This window comes from Sturnus vulgaris, chromosome 25, assembly GCF_052056855.1.
Source record: "Sturnus vulgaris isolate bStuVul1 chromosome 25, bStuVul1.hap1, whole genome shotgun sequence".
In the NCBI taxonomy this organism is placed as follows: domain Eukaryota; kingdom Metazoa; phylum Chordata; class Aves; order Passeriformes; family Sturnidae; genus Sturnus; species Sturnus vulgaris.
The window spans coordinates 5,826,309-5,846,863 of NC_142267.1; positions in this window are offsets into that span (position 1 = coordinate 5,826,309).

The window sequence follows — 20,555 nt, forward strand, 5'->3', positions numbered from 1 at the left end:
ACCCTTCACCATGTGAAATCTCACACTTCTATTTAGCTACACAGATTTTAACTCCATCATCCAAATTTGGAAGCCTTTTCCAAGGCCTCAAGTCAAAAGCAGGGCGTCAGTGTCAGAAAGCTCAAAACCCCCCAGGTTTCTGGGATCTAACAGGGCTGGACATGGCACATTCAGGAATTTTTCTGGGAGTCTGGGATTTGAAAAGGTCTAGATAAAAAGGATGATGATAAAAAGTCTTGGGGAGGTGAGTGTGATACGGATTTAATGGATTAAATTTGGATATGGATTTTAAGGATTTAATGGAGTGTCACCCCTGAGCTCTCCAGACCCCCAGCTCTGGGTTGCTCAGTGTCCCCTCCCCAGCACAGGACAGTGACCGAGGCTGTTGTCACCCGCTCGGAGGCTCCTTCCAGGGCGATTTGCCGGCAGGTGGCACTGGAGACTGGCTCAGCCCTCACCTGGCAGCAGCAGCATCCTCATCCTCATCCTCATCCTCATCCTCATCCTCATCCTCATCCTCATCCTCATCCTCCTCCTCCTCCTCCTCCTCCTCCTCCTCCTCCTCCTCCTCCCCATCTCGCAGTTTTATCCTTCCTCAGCAGAATTTGTGGTTTCCGTGCCCCGGGGTGCAGCCGCCCGTGTCCCCAGACTCTGCTGCTCTCCCAGCTCTGAGCAGAGGGGTTTGGTGTCACATTTTGAGGTTCCCCCGGTGCTGGAGCCTTTGCAGCGCAGCCACCAAACCCACGGTGCTTCACAGCTGGAGATGCAGCATCACAAATAAAACTGAGCTGGGCAAGGCAGGGGGAGGACAAGAATAGGTGTTTGAGCTGCTTTTGAGCCAAAAGAGGGCTGGTAGATCCACTGAACCCTCAGCAGGTACGAGACACTGTGCCAAGGAGCAGAGATACACTCGTGCCATTCCAAGAGCCCTGGAGGCTGGAAAATGAGCTGGCAGAAGCCCACTGATATTTAATGGAGACAAATTCAAAGTCCTTCTTTTGGCATGGGACAACTCCGTGTCAGAGGACAGGCACTGGCAGCAGAAAACTCTGCAGGAAGGGACCTGGGATGTTGTTGGACACCAAGGTTGAGCTTTCTGCCTTTCCAGTAATGGATATAATAATTTTTGATTTTTGAAAAGGTGTAAAGGAATAAAACTGGTGTTATTTTTGAAATAAATATCTGACCAGTACGAGCCAAAAGGGTTCTGGGGACTTGGAAAGTCAGAGGGGAGTGCAGGTACCTGCAGCTGTAAGTGCAGCTGGGAAACAGAGGCACAGAGGGAACTGCTGCCCAAAGGTGCAGAGGGCATCATTTCATCCCATGGGGCTGAGCCAGCACCCAGCAATGCCAGCTCTGGCAGTGGCCCCATGGGATGGCAGCTACCTGCTCCCCCGAGGCTGTCACTGAACTCACACCCCCTGGGTTTCCAAAATGGATGAGGAAAGGGGCCCAGAGGGTGCTGGGGCTGGTGTTGGTCCATGCAGCACCACCCTTCAGTTCTTCCCAGGCAGCTCGGGGTGGGCAGCACATTCCTGACCCTGTGTGAAGCCCCAAAGCCACAGCCTGCACCCCCGCAGCTGGAGGGGCCCCCTCCTCTCCAGCTGTGACAGCACTCACTGAGGCCAGAGCCTAAATGTCCCTTGCCATGGGACCCTGCACGGAGCTGGGATTGCTTCCCCTGTGCTCAGCAATCAGTCCCTCTGACCCCTGTGCTGCTCAGGGCCACACTGGGGATCATCAAAAGCCCTGGGTGGTTGGGTGCTGTGCTGGCAGCCCCACCTGTCCTGTCTGGTGTTCCCAGGAACAGCAGGACCAACCCAGCCCTGCTCCTGAACCTGCTGCCCTGCTCTTTGCTCCAGGATTCATTATTCCATGGAAACAGGGCAGTCCTGGAACCACACAACCACTAACAGGAGAGCTGGAAAGAAACCTGTGCAGGGTCAGGTGCTGTGGGTGGACGGGGAGGTCAGGGCAGCACGGCGGTCACTGTCACTCAGGAAAGGGTCAATTTGTATATTTAATTAACTCCTTACACCTTCCCCATGGGTGCCTGAGCCCAGGGCATCAACCTGGGAATAAACCTGCAGGATCTGTCCTCACCCAGGGTGGGCAGAGCTGGCCTGGGGCTCTAGGCACGCTGCTGCTTGTGCTGTGTGTGCTCACTCACCCCTCCGTGCACACTCCCTCTGTGCACACCCACCCTGCTCTGTGCACATCCCTGTACCCCTGTGCACATCCCTGTACCTCTGTGCTCATCCCTGTACCCCTGTGCACATCCCTGTACCCCTGTGCACATCCCTGTACCCCTGTGCACATCCAGGTACCCCTGTGCACATTCCTGTGCACACCCATGTAGCTCCATGCACACCCACTCCTGTGCACACCCACCCCTGTGCCATCTCCCCTGCCCTGTGCAGGCTCCCTGTGCTCTGTGTGCCCCCCAGGTGACCCCTGGCACGCACATTCTGCTCCTGGTCGCTCCCTTTGGGGTTTCTTTTCAGGGCAGCTGCAGTCCCTCCCCACAGCCCGTCCTTCACCAGGTGTGCTGTGACCCTCACCTGCCATGTCAGGCCACCACCAAGGACAGGGCTGTGCCCAGGCCAAGGCCACCAGAGCTCAGCAGACGCTGAAGTTGGGTCAGGAGGTGTTTCAAGGTGACTTGAGGAGTTTTAGGGATGTCACTGCTCTGCCAAGAAGCCATGGAGTGCTCTGGGCTGTGGGTGTTGGAGGCCACTTGTGCAGGACAGGGAGGGAACCAGGAGCACAGCTGTGGGCAAAGACACCAACAGAGCTGTCAGGGAGTTCAAATAAAACCTTCCTGCTCCCAGGCACGGAGCAATAGGGACCAGCAAGAAAATCACATGGAGGTTTCTCCTGCATCATCGAACTGGGGGTTTGGAGGTTCTCTGTGCCAAAGCTCCAGTCTTGGCATAAGCAGGAGCCTGGCAGGATCCCACGTGGTGGGAAATGGGTTTGCTGTCAGCAGTCAGGGAAATGAGGCTGAGCTGGAGGAATCCAAACACGACCATGCTGTTTGTCAGGGGGATGGAGCCAGGGGTGGATGTCAGTCTGGTCTGACACCACCAGCAAACACCATGGAGCTCGCAGAGGTGCTGATCTGTTTGCACTAAGCCCAGGAGTTCCCAGCACCTGCTATATCCAAGGAAGAGCCCTTCCTAATCCATCCTTGTTTGGTCTTGGTCCTTGCTGGCAGCAGCCACAGCCAGGCTGCCCTACAGGGACCCTGGATCAGCATCCCATGCCAGCCCCTCCAAACAGCTCTTCTCCCACAGAGTTCAGGGACAACCCTCCCTCGGGGCAGGGAGGCTTTTCCCTTGGCACCAGCTCCCTCCTGAGCAGCCCACCAGCATTTCCTTCCCTTCAGCCTCCCAGCTCTGAGCCACAGGTGCTGCTGCCAGGCTGTCTCCTCTGCCCTTGGGCCGGGTTTTGGAGTGAAATATCGGTGGATTTTTTGTGTTCTTCCTTCCTCCCCCTTCTCCAAACCATAATATCATGCAGGAGCCGTATGGGAATCCCTGCGTGGGTTCAGTGCTGTGCCAAGGTGCTGGAATGCTCTGGGCAGGGGCATTACTGGGACAGGGCACTGGGTTGTGCTTGCTGGGATGTCACAGGCATCACAACGGGGCACAGCAGCAAATCACAGCTTTGGTGGATGCTGGGGTCACACACAGTGAGTTCATTTTCAGCTCCCAGCACGGATCCCCTGGGTGCAGTGCTTCCACTGGAGGGTGGTCCCAACTCCAGGGAAACTCCTGTGGAGTTTGATACAGCAGAAACCAGCCTGGGACAGGGAAGGGAGTTCAGGAATCAGCTCCAACCCCAAATCTCAATTCAAGACTGCTGTTAAGTTTGTTCCCCCCATCCTCACCCAGGCTTGCATTTGAATTTGAATGGGAAGGAGCAATTGCTTCTTTTGCCTGGATCAACACAGCCTGGCTTGTCTCCCGCTCAGAGGTGAGCAGGGAATTCCTGCTTTTCCTGGCCCTCTGCAGGCACCGGGAGCCCGGAGGCTCTGTGCTGGCTGGCCACCAAGGAGTTAAATCCCAGAATCCCAGCCCTTTTTTTTTTTTTTCTGCTCTGCCTCCTTATGAGGAACAGCCTTCGCGGGGCTGCAGAAAGGCTCTTTCTTTCCCCAGCAGATCTCTGGGAATGAAAAGTCTGTGTTCCAGATATTAAATTACTCATAAAATAGTTGGCGTGTCCCCGAGGCGGCTCGGCACCCCCAGCCCCCGCCGCCGCTGCTGATGTGCATCTGCATGTCACCTCCTGCTCCAAGGTCAATCTCTCCGATTTAAAGCAGCAACGTTGGAAAGCAAACCAGATTTCAGTCGGAATTAGCTTCAAATGGAGCATTCAGGGGATTCCATTGGAGCGCTGGGAGAGGAAAGAGCACAGAACCGGGGAGGGGGCGATGCTGCGTCTGCAGCCCCCCTTGGTGGGGCACCCCACGCACCCCGAGGGGCTGGGATGGCCCCGGGATGGACCGGGGGGGGCTGGGATGGGCCAGGGGGGGCTGGGATTGGACCGGGGGGGGGGCTGGGATTGGACCGGGGGGGGGCTGGGATGGACCAGGGGGGGCTGGGATTGTCCAGGGATGGATTCGGAGGGGTGGGGATGCATCCCGGGAATGCTGCCTGGGGATGGATCCCCGGGAATGCTGCCTGGGGATGGATCCCGGGAATGCTGCCTGGGGATGGATCCCGGGAATGCTGCCTGGGGATGGATCCCCGGGAATGCTGCCTGGGGATGGATCCCCGGGAATGCTGCCTGGGGATGGATCCCGGGAATGCTGCCTGGGGATGATCTCCGGGAATGCTGCCTGGGGATTCCTAATGTTGCGGGCAGGGATAGATGCGGGCGGGGTGGGAGGAATGGCTCAATCCCTGCTTTGGCAGCCTCGGCAGGTGTCTCTGGGTGTCGGGGAGCCCTCCCCCTCGTCCCCCGGACATTCCCCCTGGTCCCCCGGACCTGCGCGGCCACCGGTGACCTACAGTCGTGCGCGGGTGCGAGGCGAGGCCCAGGTTTCCATGGGGATGTGCGGGATGAGAAGCCCGGGCCGCTTCAGCTCCAGGCACAGATCGCCTGAACGTCGGGGCTCGGCTCCTTCCGCTCCGCTTGGCGCTGCCTCCCCCTCCTGAGCCCGGCTCCGAACGGCATCGCCCCGGGACCGGCCCGGAGGGAGGGATGGGGAGGGGATGCGGGAGGGGATGCGGGAGGGTGTGGTTACTGCGCTGCAAAGAGAGAGAAAGGACAGCAACACACACGGAGCTCTTTGGGGAAAAAAGGCCAATTTATTGTACAGACAGCCCGGATTTAAAGTGTGTCAGTGCAGCCAGGACAGGACAGGAGCTCATTGGACAATTGGGAAAAACATCCTTGGGACAGCACCTCAGGATGTATCCCACGGGAAAGACACCAGGGGTTAATGTTGGTGATGAATTCCACTCTGTTTGTCACCATGTTGTCACCCTGGGAGACTCCTCCCTAACTGAAGCTGCAGTCAGCTTGTCAGCCTGGGAATGGAGCTGAGAGTCAGGAGAAATCCAGGCCTGGAAGGAATTTCCAAGCTGTAATTCCCCAGCTCTCTGAACGTGTGTGTCCACAGGAGGGGATGCGGGTGGGAGCACGGCCTGGCCCCGTGCATGTCCTTAACCCCTTGAGGGATGCACGGCAATGAACTCGGCTTTGTCCCCCACCCACTGAGACCACGCGGGGTGTTCTGCTGCACTGAGGATCCTCTGTCACCCTGGGAATGCGATTGGGATCCTCTGTTATCCTGGGGATGCTCTGCCGTGACGGGGATGCTTTCCCATGATGGGCACTCTCTGCTGTCATGCAGGACCGGGCTCTTGGCAAAATCCCCAAACCAACGCAGGGCCGGGAGAGCATCGCACAGCTCTGCTCTCTTCTCCAAAGGTTTTCTCCAAGAAAAAGGAAACAAAACGGGTTTTTCTTCCACTATTGCCTGCTGGCAGTATCCGAGAACAAATCAGTGTGTGGGGACAAATCAGTGACACACCCACACTCTCCCCGGATGCCTCAGTTTCCCCGCAGGGGGACAGCCCTGCTCTGTTCCATACCCCATGTCTGCCTCTCTGGAGCCGTGTGTGGGTCTCAGCCCTCGGTTTGCTCTACAGGCTGAGGCTGAGATGAGCCCCCAGCTCCATCCCATCACAAATGGACCCGTGTGCCTCACACAGGGTGGGCAGGAGGTTCACATGATTTGTCACACAGGGCACGGGCACCAACACAAACCACACAAGCACCACGCAGAGCACACACAGCAAGCTCCCAGCAGGCAGGGCCAGAGCCCTGCACAGGCTGGGCAGCAGTATCGGGGTGGAAGAGGCCAGGATTGCACTCAACAGCCTCACTCCACCCTAAAATCTTACATTTACATAGAGATGGGGGGAAAAATCAAGTAAGGCAGCTTGAAGTCCACAGCACAGCAAGACACTGCCTCGTGCATAAGAAGGATCCCCATAGAAATGCATGTGGCATGCATGGACACATCCCTGGAATTCCCATCTGGTTTGTAAACCAGGAATATTTGTGAGCCTGCTGTCCTGGCTTCCTCAGAAAGAGCAGGGGGCAGGAGCTCTGGGCTGAGGGCTTGGGTGGCAGCTCCCCAGGGGCTGTGTGAGCCTGCCCAGTGCTCCCTTCTGTTCCCATGAAGTGCCAGGAGAGATTTTGTCTGGAGATGCTGGCATGTGTAGACATCAAGGTGATGGGAACAGCAATGGGTCATCAGTGCCATTTCCAGGGGAGCCAGGAGAGAGCTGGACAGCCCTGCACATCCCTGGGAGGGAGCTGGACGATCCTGCACATCCCTGGGATGGAGCTGGATGACCCTGCACATCCCTGGGATGGAGCTGGACGATCCTGTACATCCCTAGGATGGGGCTGGATGAGCCTGCACATCCCTGAGTGAGTGACTCTTGGGGATACTCCCCTGCCATGGGCTGCATGGCCTGGTGTCCTGTGCTGTGTGAGGTGACCCTGTGTCACACATGCAGTCCTGCAGCCTGGGGGTGTCCCTGAGGGCTGGGCAGAGTTTTGGCTGCTCTGGGAACAGCAGGGCTTTGTGCAGAGTTTTGGCTCCTGGAGCCCCCCAGGCTATACACGGCACATGTGGGAAGCCCCCACCAGGCACTGAGACTTGGACCCTGCTCCTGTTGTGATACCTGAGCTCTGCAGAGCTCCAGGGGGGTCCTGCCACTGCTGTCACCTGCAGAGGAGCATGGCCCCTCAGGATGTGGGGGAAGAGCAGGGCTCACCTCCTCCCTGGAGAAAGGCAAGGATCAGCTGGCCCTCCCCAGCACTGGCTGGTTGTAAAGGTGGCTTTTGTATTACTTAATCAGTGGCTTGTCTTCATTTTCTTTTGTCTTCACTCAGAGTCAGGATTAAAAATACAAAGGAGATGAATTTTCTCATGTTTGGGCTTGGTTGTTTATTAAATCTTACCTAAAGTACAGAGAGTTCTGCAACACTTCTAGGTACCAGCTAAAAGTGAGCAAAATGGAGGTGAATTTAGCTGGTTACAAGGTCATTTAAAGCCAAACAGTCCAATAGAGAATTAGCACCTATATTATTTATACTTTTGACCCAATAACCAAACTCCTGTGACCCTCAGTGCATCACTGACTGTCCAACCAGAAACTACTGCCTGAAGCCATGAAGAAGAAGGAAGAGGACAGAAAGAAAAAACACCCCAAAATCCTTCATCTTGTCCCATATTTATTATTATATTATAAAACCCCCAATTTTAAAACTCTTCACCAAGTGAAATCACACACTTCTATTTAACTACACACCCCTGACTTTAACTCCATCACTCAAATTTGGAAGCCTTCTCCAAGGCCTCAAATCAAAAACAATAATCTCCTAAAAATCAATATCAAAAAACACAAAAAACTCAAAAAACCCCAAATTTCTAAAATCCAACAGTTGGTCTCCTGGGGTGGGCTGGATGGTCAGGAGTAGAAGGATTTCTCCTTTTCACATCCATGTGGATCCACCACAGTTGCTCCATGCTCAGGATGAGTCTGGGCAGTTCTGTCTCAGCCCTTCAGTCTCTCCTTCCATTGCACAGGTCCCTCAGGCTGCTGGAGAGCTGGAACTATCAGTGTTTGTTCAGACCTGTGTCCTCACCGAGCAGGGAGAGAGAGGAAACAAAAGCCTTTTTGGAGGTCACACTACTGCCAGGAGAGTTTGGGAAATGCTGTAGCAACTCTTCCTTGCCAGTTCCAACATGCAGCCACCAATGACTGTCCCAAAAGGCCATGGAGAGGGAGATGGGATGGAGAGGGACACCCCTGGAATTTGGCTGGCTGAGACCTCACAGGATGACAGAGAGCATGACTGGGAAGGAAGAAGTGACCTGAAGGTTATCCAGAGGCTTGTCCTTCTTTGGACAGGTTTCTTTGTCATCCTATGGCCCCCAAAGGATGTGATCTCTCATGTTCTGTGTGGTTCTGTCTCCATTTTTATTGCTTTTTCCCTCGTTTTCTTTTACCTCTCATAAAATCCAGTACAGGAACACTGGGTGTGCCTGAACATTGTGCACTGGTGACCTCAAGTACCTCTACCAGAGCACTGGAGCACTCTGAGCCCAGGAAGCATCACCAATTTATTATTAACCCATTTTGGTCTCTGTGACCCTGGATTCAACATATTTAATTTTAAAAGCTGTTTGTTTGCTGGGTTTACTCGGTTTTCTCTCACAGCATTAAAAGGTGGGTGGGCTTTTCCTTGATCCTGGTTTTTCTGTGGCATCTCTTTTGTATAGGACTTCTCAGAGGGACTGGAGTTACTGTCACAGGAGACAGGGAATGTCCTCCTGGCTTTCCTTTTGCAATTTTCATCCTCCAGCTGAAGAGCACCCTCCAGCCCAATGGGTCGGGTTCAGCTGCTCACAGTGTGGCACAAGCTGTGAGAATCCATGGAGGCTTCAGCTGCCCTTCCTCTGTGCAGGACCACCAAAGCCACCTCCTGCATCTGTATGTCTGGTCTCTTTGTTCTGTTGTCTTTGTGACCCTGAAGTTCTCACTCTCTTGCATCCTCAGGTGCATCCTTCATGCCCTGTGTGCCAAGTCAGAGAATCACCAGATGCTTTGGGTTGCAGGAGAACTTGTTCCATCCCCTGCCATGGGCAGGGACACGTTCCACCAGACCAGGCTGCTCCAAGCCCCATCCAACCCAGCCTTGGACACTGCCAGGAATGGGACAGCCACAGCTCCTCTGGGAGGGAGGGAAGCCAAGGGGATTTGCTGCAGAAGAGGCTGTGCAAGAGAGGATTTAGGCTCCATGTTCTGTTCTGGCCTGGGACAACATCCATCAGCAGTTCATGGTCCAGCAGTGTGGGTGCTCCTGTGTGCAGAGAGCTGTAGGAAATGGCTCTGGAATGCTGTAGTGGAGACATCAATGACCAACCTCTCCCGTGTGTGCTCTCCACTGTGGGTTTTGCAGTGCCTGCTGAGGTATGGAAGCTCTTCCTTACATCTTATCACACTTTGGTTAAACAGTGAGCAGCCCAGGCTGTTATTTAGCCTCAGCCACCCCATCACCCCCCAGTCAGGACAACCACGGGTCCCGGGGACCACCTTAGCTGGGGTGACCTGCCCTGTGAGCATCCCTGGAGCCACATTCTGTGCTTCAGGGTCACTGCCCTGCTGTGGCTGCTGCTGCTGTGAGCACTCTGCCTACACTGGAAATATTCCCAGGGCTGCCCTGTGTGCCACATCCCTCCCTCTGAGAGCTGGCAGCGCGCATGGGGATGTGCTGGAGCAGAGAGAGGACGAGATGGGTGTGCTGCTGCTGTGTACCTCCATTTCCAGCCCAGACATCTGCTCCAGGGCCCCTGGAAACGCCAGACGAGGCGCAGGGAGCAGTTTCAGGGTGGGCTGGCTGACATCTCGGGCTGCCGAGGCTGTTGTGCAGCTTGTTTGTGCTTCCCTCCTCACTGGGGGCTGTCTGCTGCCATACAAAGGGCAAAATGCCGCAGCGGGAGGTGCCGCGTTCGAGCCAGGAAAACCCAGCCGGCCTTTTCCTCCTTCCCCGGCTTTACCACTAGATGTCATTGGAAAAACAGCATTGCCAGCCCCGCTCGTCTCTCCGAGATGGGATTTTGGGGGGTAGCAGGTCCTTCACCCACTGCTGGACACGAAGCATCTTCCCATCCTCCTCCTCCTCCTCCGCGGCTTTGTCTGTCTGCAGAGCCTTTGGAGAAAAAAACAAAACAAAACAAAACAAAACAAAAAAAACCAACAAACCATCGCCGGGGATTCAGGGTTCAATGGACATTGAAATGCAACTGAAACCTTTTTTTTTTTCCCAGCGCCTGGCTAAGCCGCCCGCTCGGACCTTCCCAGGAGGGAGCCGCACGTCCCCGGCTCTCAAAGGGGCGACGCTGTCAGCCGGGACCCGCGGCACCTACAGCAATATGGTCCTCTCAAACAAGTGGCACAAACAAGGCCTTTATAGGCACTTTCTTTTCTTCTGGAGTGGAAGAGAGACGAGCCGGGGGAGAACTCGGGGGGCGTCCCACCGCAGCGGAGCAGCACACAAAGGCTCGCAATGAAAGGGGCACCAGCAAATCCTCTTAGGGGCTCCGCTGTGTGCACATTCACAGCCCGGCCCCATCTGCCGGGGCATCCCCGGCAGCGAGGGGGGAGCGGGGCTCTCCCTGCCCCGCGCCGCCAAAGCAAGCACAGAGCATTCAGAGACGGAGAAAGGCATGAAAAGGAAGAAAGGCCGAGGCTTGCCCGTGCAGAGGAGGGGGGGAAATGCAGCTCTGCCGGGGTTATGGGGGAGGGGATGGGGGCTGTGGGACTGCTGGACCCCGCTGGGTCCCCAGGGATGATGTGGGAGGAAGGTGGGCAGGGAGAGAGCCTGGTGGGCAGGAGAGCTGTGCTGGCACGGAGGAACATCTTCCACTGGTTCTGCTGGGAACACTGGTGGGGCTGCAGGAGGATGGAGGTGACCTGGCCAGGTGGGAAGGCAGTGAGCTCCTGATGGTGCTTGATCCCACACGAGCTGAGCTAAGGTAACAGGACCAGAGTTTCTTCCCAAAACAGGGGAAAGCCAGGGATATTTTAATCCGGGCTGGAGGAAACACCTGTCCCTTCCCACAGGAGGTGCTGACTCAATAAATAACACACATTGATACCCAGTTCTTGGTGCTGCAGGATGGCAAATGTCCTTTCTCCCGTGGGTTTGCCTCTTCTTTTTCCTGCAGCCTTTGTGCATTGGTGAGCACAAGGGTGTGTCTAAACCAGGTCAGTCTACACCAGAAATTGTCTCCCTGCCCCCCCAGGCTCAGAGCAGCCAGGCTGAGGTGCTCAGACATGGGATAGCAGATCCAAAAGGTTAGGTCAGTGTGGTGGGAGTGTTTGGACAGCTGACCCAGAGGAGATGGGAGCCTTGCGTAATCTCAGACACAGCAAGAACAGAGCCCAAGCAACTTAAGTCCAGCCTAACCCACCTGGGGGATGACTGATGTACTTGTCTAGTGATGCCAGGGACTTGCACACTGCAGCGCTGTGGGGGGAGTGGGGAGGATGGGATGTTCTCTCTCATTTGGGCGAAGGATTTAATTACTGCAGCCAAGGCAGCTTGTCTCTCCTTGCAGCCTGGAGCAGATCCAGCACAGGGAGTGGTCCTTCCTCTCTGGTGGCCTGGCTCCAGGACCCCTTCCAATTCTGCTGTGAGGTGGTTGGGTCATGCAACTGGGAGATCGTCTCTTTCCTGCAGCTGGGTGGGGGTGTCAGGGAAGGAGAACAAAATGCTGGAAAGGCAAAGGGGATCAGAGTGTCCCAGGTCTCCTCAGGAGCGGGGCTGAGGTTGGGATGTGGCTGCTTTGGGCAGTCCCAGCAGGGTCCCTCGGGCTCTCAAACATGTGGCTGAGGAAAGCCTGCAGGACCAAAGAGGTGGCAGCCAATTCCCACCTGGGCAGCTCCAAAGCAGCTCCCAAGCCCTGTGATGGGTTGGATAGCAGCAGGCACATCCATTTTCTAGAGACTGCTGCTCCCTGCTGAGTGCAGAGATGACTCAGGAGCAGGTCAGGTAACTCCCGGTGCCAAGCTGGTGCTGAAGGTCAGACAGTCTGTGTGAGGCTCTGCAGTGTGAGACACAGAACAGTGACAGACCCAGGGAGAGGAGGGTGCAGGGCACCGCCTCTCCAGAGGCCACCACGGGCCACCCACAGCAGTCTGCTGAGTGATGCTGTGGGAAGGGCTGCACAGCACATCACCTGAGCTGCTGGTGACATCCCCGGCTCTGGGGACTACCCACGCACTCAGCCAGGTGCCAGCTGGCTCCCCAGCACAGCCCAGTGCTTCCAGTTGTGGCAGGAAAGGTCTGTGGGAAGGGCTCAGGGGTTTGGCTGCTGCGTGTGACCATCAGATAACTCTGAGCTGTGCCTGGCCTGGCTGCATTTGGAAGAGCCAGCTGGAGCAGTTCTTGCACAGGCAGGAACAAGTTGTGTTTGTCCCGCCTGGATATTCCAAAAATTTTGGGAGGTGCGTGGGAGAAAGGAGGGGTGCATGAACATCATCAATGACTCCACTGGGGATCCAGCATTAGTGCAGGGATCAGGGAGGGGATGTGGAAAAAGCAAATGAGGAACATGTGGAGGACATGGCACTGCCTCACAGTCTCTGACTGACCATATCTGCTCCAGTCACCTTCATCCTTTCAGCCACCACTTTCTCCTCAGCAAGGAGGGCTTGTGATACCCCAAGGAATGCAACAAACATCTTGTGAAAGGTGCTGGCATGGACTTACTTTGGCATGCAGGTGTCCATGTGCATCATGGCCTCAGCTTCCAGGGAAGCCTCCTCACAGCAGAGCTGCAGGAGTGTGAGGACTCATGGCCTGAGGGTGCTGGTCAGGCACAGGGGTGCCCAGTGCACACAGGACAGTGCTCTGTGCACCAGGACACCCTCTCTGACAAGGGCAGGGTGAGGTATTTCAGGGTGAGATACAGATTTTGCTATAATCCACTGCCAAGAGAACTTTTAAAGCATCACAGCATGGTTTGGGCTCAATGGGACCTTCATGGTCATCTTGTTCCATCTCCCCTGCCACGGGCAGAGACATTTTCTACCCGACCAGGTTGCTCCAAGCCCCATCCCACTTCCTGCCCATCACCCAGCTAGGAATACTTGACACATGGGAAAAAAGGTCCAACACTCATCCAGGCCCTGGGTCGGATTTTTTTGCCTCTGGTGGAAGGAAGCATATGTGATTTTTTATTTCTATTATCATTAAGGGAGTACTTTGAGTGTCTTCAGCCCCCACCAAATGCAGGCACATTTTGTTGATCCCGTGGAGCTCATATCCTGTGACAGGGAGCTTCTGGGCAATCACTGTGTGTGAAAGTGTATCCCTAACAAAAAACGACCCGAAATTGCATCAGAAGACCTCGAACATCCCCTGTTGGAGGCCAGCAGAGCCTCCCTGAGAGCAATAAACGCTGCTGACATTTTGCAGTGTGTGGTTCCAGCAGGATGTGGGAGGCTGAGCGCCGTGCCAGGTGCTGTGCTGGCTGACACACACCCGGCACGATCCGCTTCCCCCGGCTGCGAGCCGAGCAGGGAGCTCCCATCCGCGCCAGGTGCCAAGCGCAGAGTGCCTGATCCTTCCTGACACCCCGGCACCCCGGCACCCTGACACTCTGACACCCCGACACCCCGGCACCCTGGCACCCTGACACCCCGGCACCCTGACACCCTGGCACCCCGACACCCCGGCACCCTGATACCCTGATATTCTGACACCCCGGCACCCTGATACCCTGATATCCTGACACCCCGGCACCCTGACACCCTGACACCCTGGCACCCTGACACCATGACATCCCGACACCCCGACATCCCAACACCCCGGCACCCTGACACCCCGATATCCCAACACCCTGACATCCCGACATCCTGACACCCTGATACCCTGATACCCTGATATCCTGACACCCCGACATCCCGACACCCCGACATCCCGACATCCCGACACCCCGACACCCCGACACCCCGACACCCCGACACCCCGACATCCCCGGCTCCCCTCAGCCTGCAGCAGCCTCTGCCTCGCCCTTGTCTCAGCAGCTCGCCCAGTGTCTCTCCTTGCAGCTGCACGTATTTGTGCTCTTGGCTCTCCTCCCCTTCCTCCGGCAGGCCTGGAGCTGCTGGGAGGAGCAGCTCCTCCGCGGAGCTCCTGAAGCTGAGCGGGATGGGCTCCTGCAGCAGGCACAGCAGGCACTGAGGTCTCTCCTGCATCCCTGCACGGCCGGGGTACAGCACAGCATCCTGCAGGACGGGAGCCCGGAGCAGGGCACGGCAGAGCTGGAGTTGCAATCCCAGTGGTTTCCACGCTGCTTGGGACGGGCTTGCGGCAGCTCCCGGGGATTTCTGGCACTGGCCGTGTCCCTGTTGGCAGCGCTCCTCCCGCTCCGGGGCCGCTGTTTGCTTATCTAGAGCCATGATTTAACACAGACGCAGGAACTCACACACTCTCTCCCAGTCTCTTTCAAATTACTTTATTGCTTCCTGTCAACCAGCCGAGCATATCCTGTTAATATACAATCCCCAACGAGCCGTTTTCACAGCGTAATCCCCCTCGGGCAGATAACACGGCTCAGCTCCCGCAGGATGCTCTGTCTGAGGATGCAGGATCCCAGCGCTGGGCAGAGTGGGGCTGCTGCCCTTGTTGTTGTTAAAGATAAATCCCAGTGCTGTGGGAGATGCTGGCTTGCTGCCAGTCCTGTGTTATTCCCTGGGTTATTCCATCCCCTGGTGACCTTGCTCAGCCAACACCAAGTGCTGTCCCATGCTGGATGGCACTGAGGGTCCTGGTGCTGGAACCTTTCTCCCAGCTCTCCCATCCCAGCTCCTGAGACCTGTCCTGCTCCAGAGACACATCTATAGATATGTGATTCTATCATCAATAGAATCATAGAATCACAGAATCATTAAGACTGGAGAAGACTTCCAAGATCCAACTTTTGACTGAATACCATGCCCACTAAACCATATCCATATCCACACCCACATCCATATCCATATCCATATCCACATCCACATCCACACCCACACCCACATCCACATCCACATCCACATCCACATCCACATCCACATCCACATCCACATCCATATCCACATCCACATCCACATCCACATCCATATCCACATCCACATCCACATCCACATCCATATCCACATCCACATCCACATCCACATCCATATCCACATCCATATCCACACCCACACCCACACCCACATCCATATCCATATCCACATCCATATCCATATCCATATCCATATCCATATCCATATCCATATCCATATCCATATCCACATCCACATCCACACCCACACCCACATCCACATCCACATCCACATCCACATCCATATCCACACCCACACCCACACCCACACCCACACCCACACCCACACCCACACCCACATCCATATCCATATCCATATCCATATCCATATCCATATCCATATCCATATCCATATCTATATCCACACCCACACCCACATCACTTCAGGGACTGCAGGTTGTTCTTCTGCTGCTGTACAACCTGTGTCCCAGAGAAAATTAGTTCAGGAGACACCCAGAAATCCTGGAGGTGGGAATTTCTATGGGGTCTCTGGTCCAGCCTCCTGCAGAGTCATCAGCACCAGATCAGGGTGGATGTGACAGGTGCTGAAAACCCTCCAGGGGATTTCCTGCAACCCCAGGTTTCCTGACATTGAGTGTTGGAGCTGACAGTGTTCCACCATCTGCTATGAGGTCCTGTGGACCTCTCAGCACCACTTGGAATGTCCAAAGCAGGACATCTGCCACCCTTTGCTGTTTTAGGGAACCTGCTGTGTTTCTCCTACATGTTTCTGATCCTTCCTGCTCAGGTCCCTTGCTAAGACATCTATGTGTCCTGACACTGCGTTTGTAGGACATCCACGCTTCTCTGCCCCATCTGGTCTCCTTCAGCCTCCTCATGGCCTTGCTCCCCACCCCTGCTGCCCATCTGATGTGCCAGCTGAGCCTGTGTCCACAGCAGAACACTAAGAAAGTCCCTTCAGAGAATATCACTGTGATTTTTGGTTCTGTGGTGTGGAAGTGTCCTGAAGACCAGGTCACTGTGCATCCTCTCTGTCCTTGTGCCAGGTGCTCCTGCTGCTCCTGGGCTGCCTGTTCTGCACAGAAGCAGGAGGACAGATGGAGGTGGCTTTGCTGTGGAGGGACAGGCATCAGGGCTACAGAGTGTGCGTGCAGCTGGGCTTTTGGGTTGCTCCAAAGGCAAACAAAGTGGGCAGATGATAAACTTGGCTTCCAGATTCACCCTCTCAGCACTGCAGACACTGCAAGCACAGTAACACAGGCCCAGAGAGCATCCCTTGTCTCTGGGAGCAGAGATCTGTGCTAAATGTCCTTGACAGGATTCACCGCATCTTTTGTGGACATTTCTTCAGCAATTTCTTCAGGATTTCAGGACTCTTGGGGCTGTTCCCACTCGGCCCCTGGTTGCCAGCTAAAAGCCACTGTTGCTGTCTCTCCCTTGTCCTCCTCCATTGGCCCAAGGAAAGAGAACATGTGTAGCACATGATGCAGCTGTAGCATGACATATGGCTGTATTTTTGTATTTTTGTGGTTCTGTTTCCCAGGTTTTCCCTCGCTCCTGCCCTCAGTAGTTTTATTCTCAGAAGTTGTTCCTGGAAGTTGAGGACAATCTTGGTGCTGGTTGTTGGTTCCACTACCAGCTGGATCCTGCCCTCAAGTACTTGTGATTCTCTCTACACTTAACACCTCATTAGCTGGAACATCCACTTACAGAGCACAGCTTTGCTGTCTGAAAAGAAGGAAAATCCTGTTTGACTCAGACGTTACACAGATCACTTATCTCAGAGACATCTGAACAGCCGCTTGGAAATTGAGTCCAAATTAAAAACCAGTTGAGAAGAAGTATCTGTCCTCCCAGGTAAATCAGGGGCTGATTTATTTCCTCCCCAGTATTCCTGCTGAGCAGTGCATTCAGCACAGCACCAGCCCAACACATCCCTGCCTCCATATGCCAAGGCTGGAAGGTTCTGTGCTTGTGGAGCACCCACCAGCACCCATCAGCTCCCTCAGAGCTGCCTCCTGCTCCCCTCTGCTCCCTCTCACGGGGCCCTGAGCCAGCTCCCCCAGCTCCTGCTGAAGTCCCTACCCCAGCACTGGCATGGAAACTCGGGCTCTTGACATTCCCAGCTCTCCAGACAGAACAAAACACACCTCGAGAAAGAAGAAAGCAAAGTAAACCAAATTAAAGAGCTCTCAGGTGCATGAATGCGACTGGCAGGGATGTGCTGGAGGTCCCCACGCTGCACTGGTGCCGTGCTGATGGCAGGGAGCCCCTGCAGTGGCTCAGAGCAGAGGTTGGTGTAGCCCCTGGAACAAGTCTCCAGCATCCAAAACATCTCCTGTGGGGCCAGGAAGAATTTCAACAGAAGAAAGGGGACAGGCTGTAGGAATTCAGGAAGATCTGTACTGATGACTTCCCAGCTATTTTAATTTCCATGGATTTCCCTGTGTGTTCTAAATTCCTGGATCTCCATTCCAAGGACTTTTCCAGCCTGCACTTGAATCCCTGTGAGTTTTGTCCCCAGCTCTGCTGAGGAGTTCAACAGTTCACTTCCCATCCATGTGAAGAATCACCTCCTTTGATCCCAAACCCCAATCTTTCAGCCCCTGCACAGCACACAAATGTCATTTGATGGCTTTGGTTTATTCCTGGGAGAAGACAGAGGAAGAGGGAGCAGCCTTGTCACTGTGCAAGTGAACTCATGGTTGTTTTCCCAGTGGCATCACTTATCCTTTGTCACCTCCTTGTTCATCCCCATTCCTGCCACTTCTGGGGCTGTTGGACATGACAACTCAGACCCTGCAGGACAGGCTGGTGACCTCCCTCTCTTTACTCCTCTCTGCAACCATCTCTTATGCAATTAAAATGACAAGGAACTCCCTTGACTCCCCCAGGCTTCCTGCTTTCCTTAAAAAACTTTTGGCAAGGAACTTAAAGGAAAGTCTTTGGAACCTCCAGCAGATGCCAGGAACAGATGGCACTGACCATGTGTGTCTGGCCACTCTGGAGGGCTCTGAAGGGCTGTGGAGCAGGATTCCCCTTTGGAGAAGCCCCACGGACTTTCCCCTGGCAGACAGCACTTACCCAGGGTCTTCAGCTGCCCTCTAATAATACACGGGGTTTATGTCTCCCAGGGACTTTTCATATGGCCACCACAGCGCCCCTCGGGGCACCCCATCCCCTCCTGGTGCCAGGACAGGGTGTGAGGGCTCAGCCCTGCTGCTGTGCTCCTGGTCCCTGCAGCAGCAGGGACACCTCGGGGAGTGCAGAAGCAATCAGCAGTCCCAGATGCTTATGAGAATCCCCAAAGGAGCACTCAAGGAGAAATTGCACAGGGACCAAGCAGGATGCTGATTGCAGTGGGCCAACAGGACCCCAAGCAGCTGCAAGGACCAAGTCTTGAGGGGGAAGCTGGGGGGAAATCTGTGTCTCCTCAGTGGGCCACACTGCAGGTGAAAGGATGACCTTTGTGACCATCACAGTGTTCCTGTGCCACAGCCCCTCCACCCTCACTGCTCCGTGCTGGCAGAGCCATGGCTGTGAGCACCATCTCAGCACCCCAAAGGGCAGCAGGACAGGCTGTTCCAGGGGCATCCACGTGGTTAATTCCATCCACCTTGGTTAACTGGGCACTGCTGCCTCTCACTGCCTGCCAGAGCCATGCACAGACACAGAGCAGCTCCTGCTCCTGTGCCACGGCCAGCACTCCTCAAGCCCTGAAGGAATGTGCCCCCCAGCCTCCAAATGACCCTCCAATCCTGCTCACATTTTGAGTACAAGCCCCTGCCTCTCCCTCCTTGAGGATGTGCCCACCACAGCTTTATAAGTGCTGCCCATCCCTTCCCACCAAGCTCCTGCCCCTGTAGCCCTGTGCTTCATCACCACACCCCATCTTCATCCCTCAGATGTTCCTGGGCAAGAGAGCTGAGGGTTTTCAGCCTGGAGAAGAGAAGGCTCCAGGGAGACCTTACTGCCACCCAGTACCTGAAAGGGGACTGGGGGAAACCTGGAGAGGGGCTTTGGACAAGGCATGGAGGGACAGGACAAGGAGGGATGCCTTCACACTGAAGGGGTTAGATGGGATATTGGGGAGAAATTCTTCACTGTGAGGGTGGCAAGGACCTGGCACAAGCTGGATGTGTGAAGCTGTGGCTGCCCCATCCCTGGAAATGTGCAAAGCCAGGCTGGATGGGGCTTGGAGCATCCTGGACAATGGAAGGTGTCCAGGATGGTGGAATGGAATGTGGTTGAAGGATTCCTCCAATCCAACCCATTCTATAATTCCATGATTGATACTGCTAGAGATTATTATTCTCATGAATTTTCAATAAAATAAAAGGTAAGCCAGTCAATATCAGCATCAGGAGCCTGTGCATGCCTTTGCTATCACTGCAGGAATTGTTGCAGTTCAGTCACATTTCAGCCCAATCCTTAATGATATGGATAACCCAGACCCAGAGGGAGAATGGGAAATGCTAATCACAGAGCATGAGCCCTGCTCCTGCTGACTCCTGACCTTTCCTCTGCAGACCCTGGGGGGGGTTGCCTGCACACAGCTCTGCTTTCTCTGTGCCACCACGTCTCCTGTAGCTTGCTTCCCTTTGGAAAGACCTGGATAGAGTCACAGAGATTGTTTGGGCTGGAAGGAATCCTAGAGATCACCCAGTTCCAACCCCCCTGCCATGGACAGGACATCTTCCACTCTGAGCTCCTCCATCCAACCTGGCTGTGACCACCTGTGTGTTTTCCACCCTTCTGTTGTGTGTTTTTTCCACCCTTCTGTGGTTGCCTCCTTCAGGTCTGTCTTTCTGCAGCACCTCTGAGGAGGAAAGAGCAGTTTCACACTCTGATCCTGTATTTGCTTTCTCCTAAACCTCTGCCACCTCAGAGCACCGGGGGATTTTGCTCACAAGTGCCTTAAAGGTAGCACATAATGTTGCATTTTTTCATGGTGTCCACAAGCACTTGCAAAGCTCCTCCATTTAACACTGACACAACCCAGGCAGTTTTCTCCCGGTCTCCCCAGTTTCCTATTAAATGCCATTTCAGCATTCTCAATTTCAAGGATGCCACCCTGTAATTTTATAGTATTAAACACAGACCTGAGTTTGACTTTTCAGCTTTTCCACCTTCCTTTGAACAACTTTAAAACTATTTTCTGGAAGACTTCTACACCTTGGGTTCCCTGCCACAAAATAGCTTGGGTTACATCCTTTTCTTTTACAAACCTTTACAAATGACAGCAATTAAATTGAGCATCCTTTTATGTTGTTACCCCTGTCAGTAGGTAATGCCTGGCAGTTTTTCATCATAGGTTTTCCCTGGGCAGATTTCTTCTCTTAACAATGTTATTTCTGGCTATAACCAAGAACTAAAATGAAACTATTTTCCAGAATACAAACCCCATCTT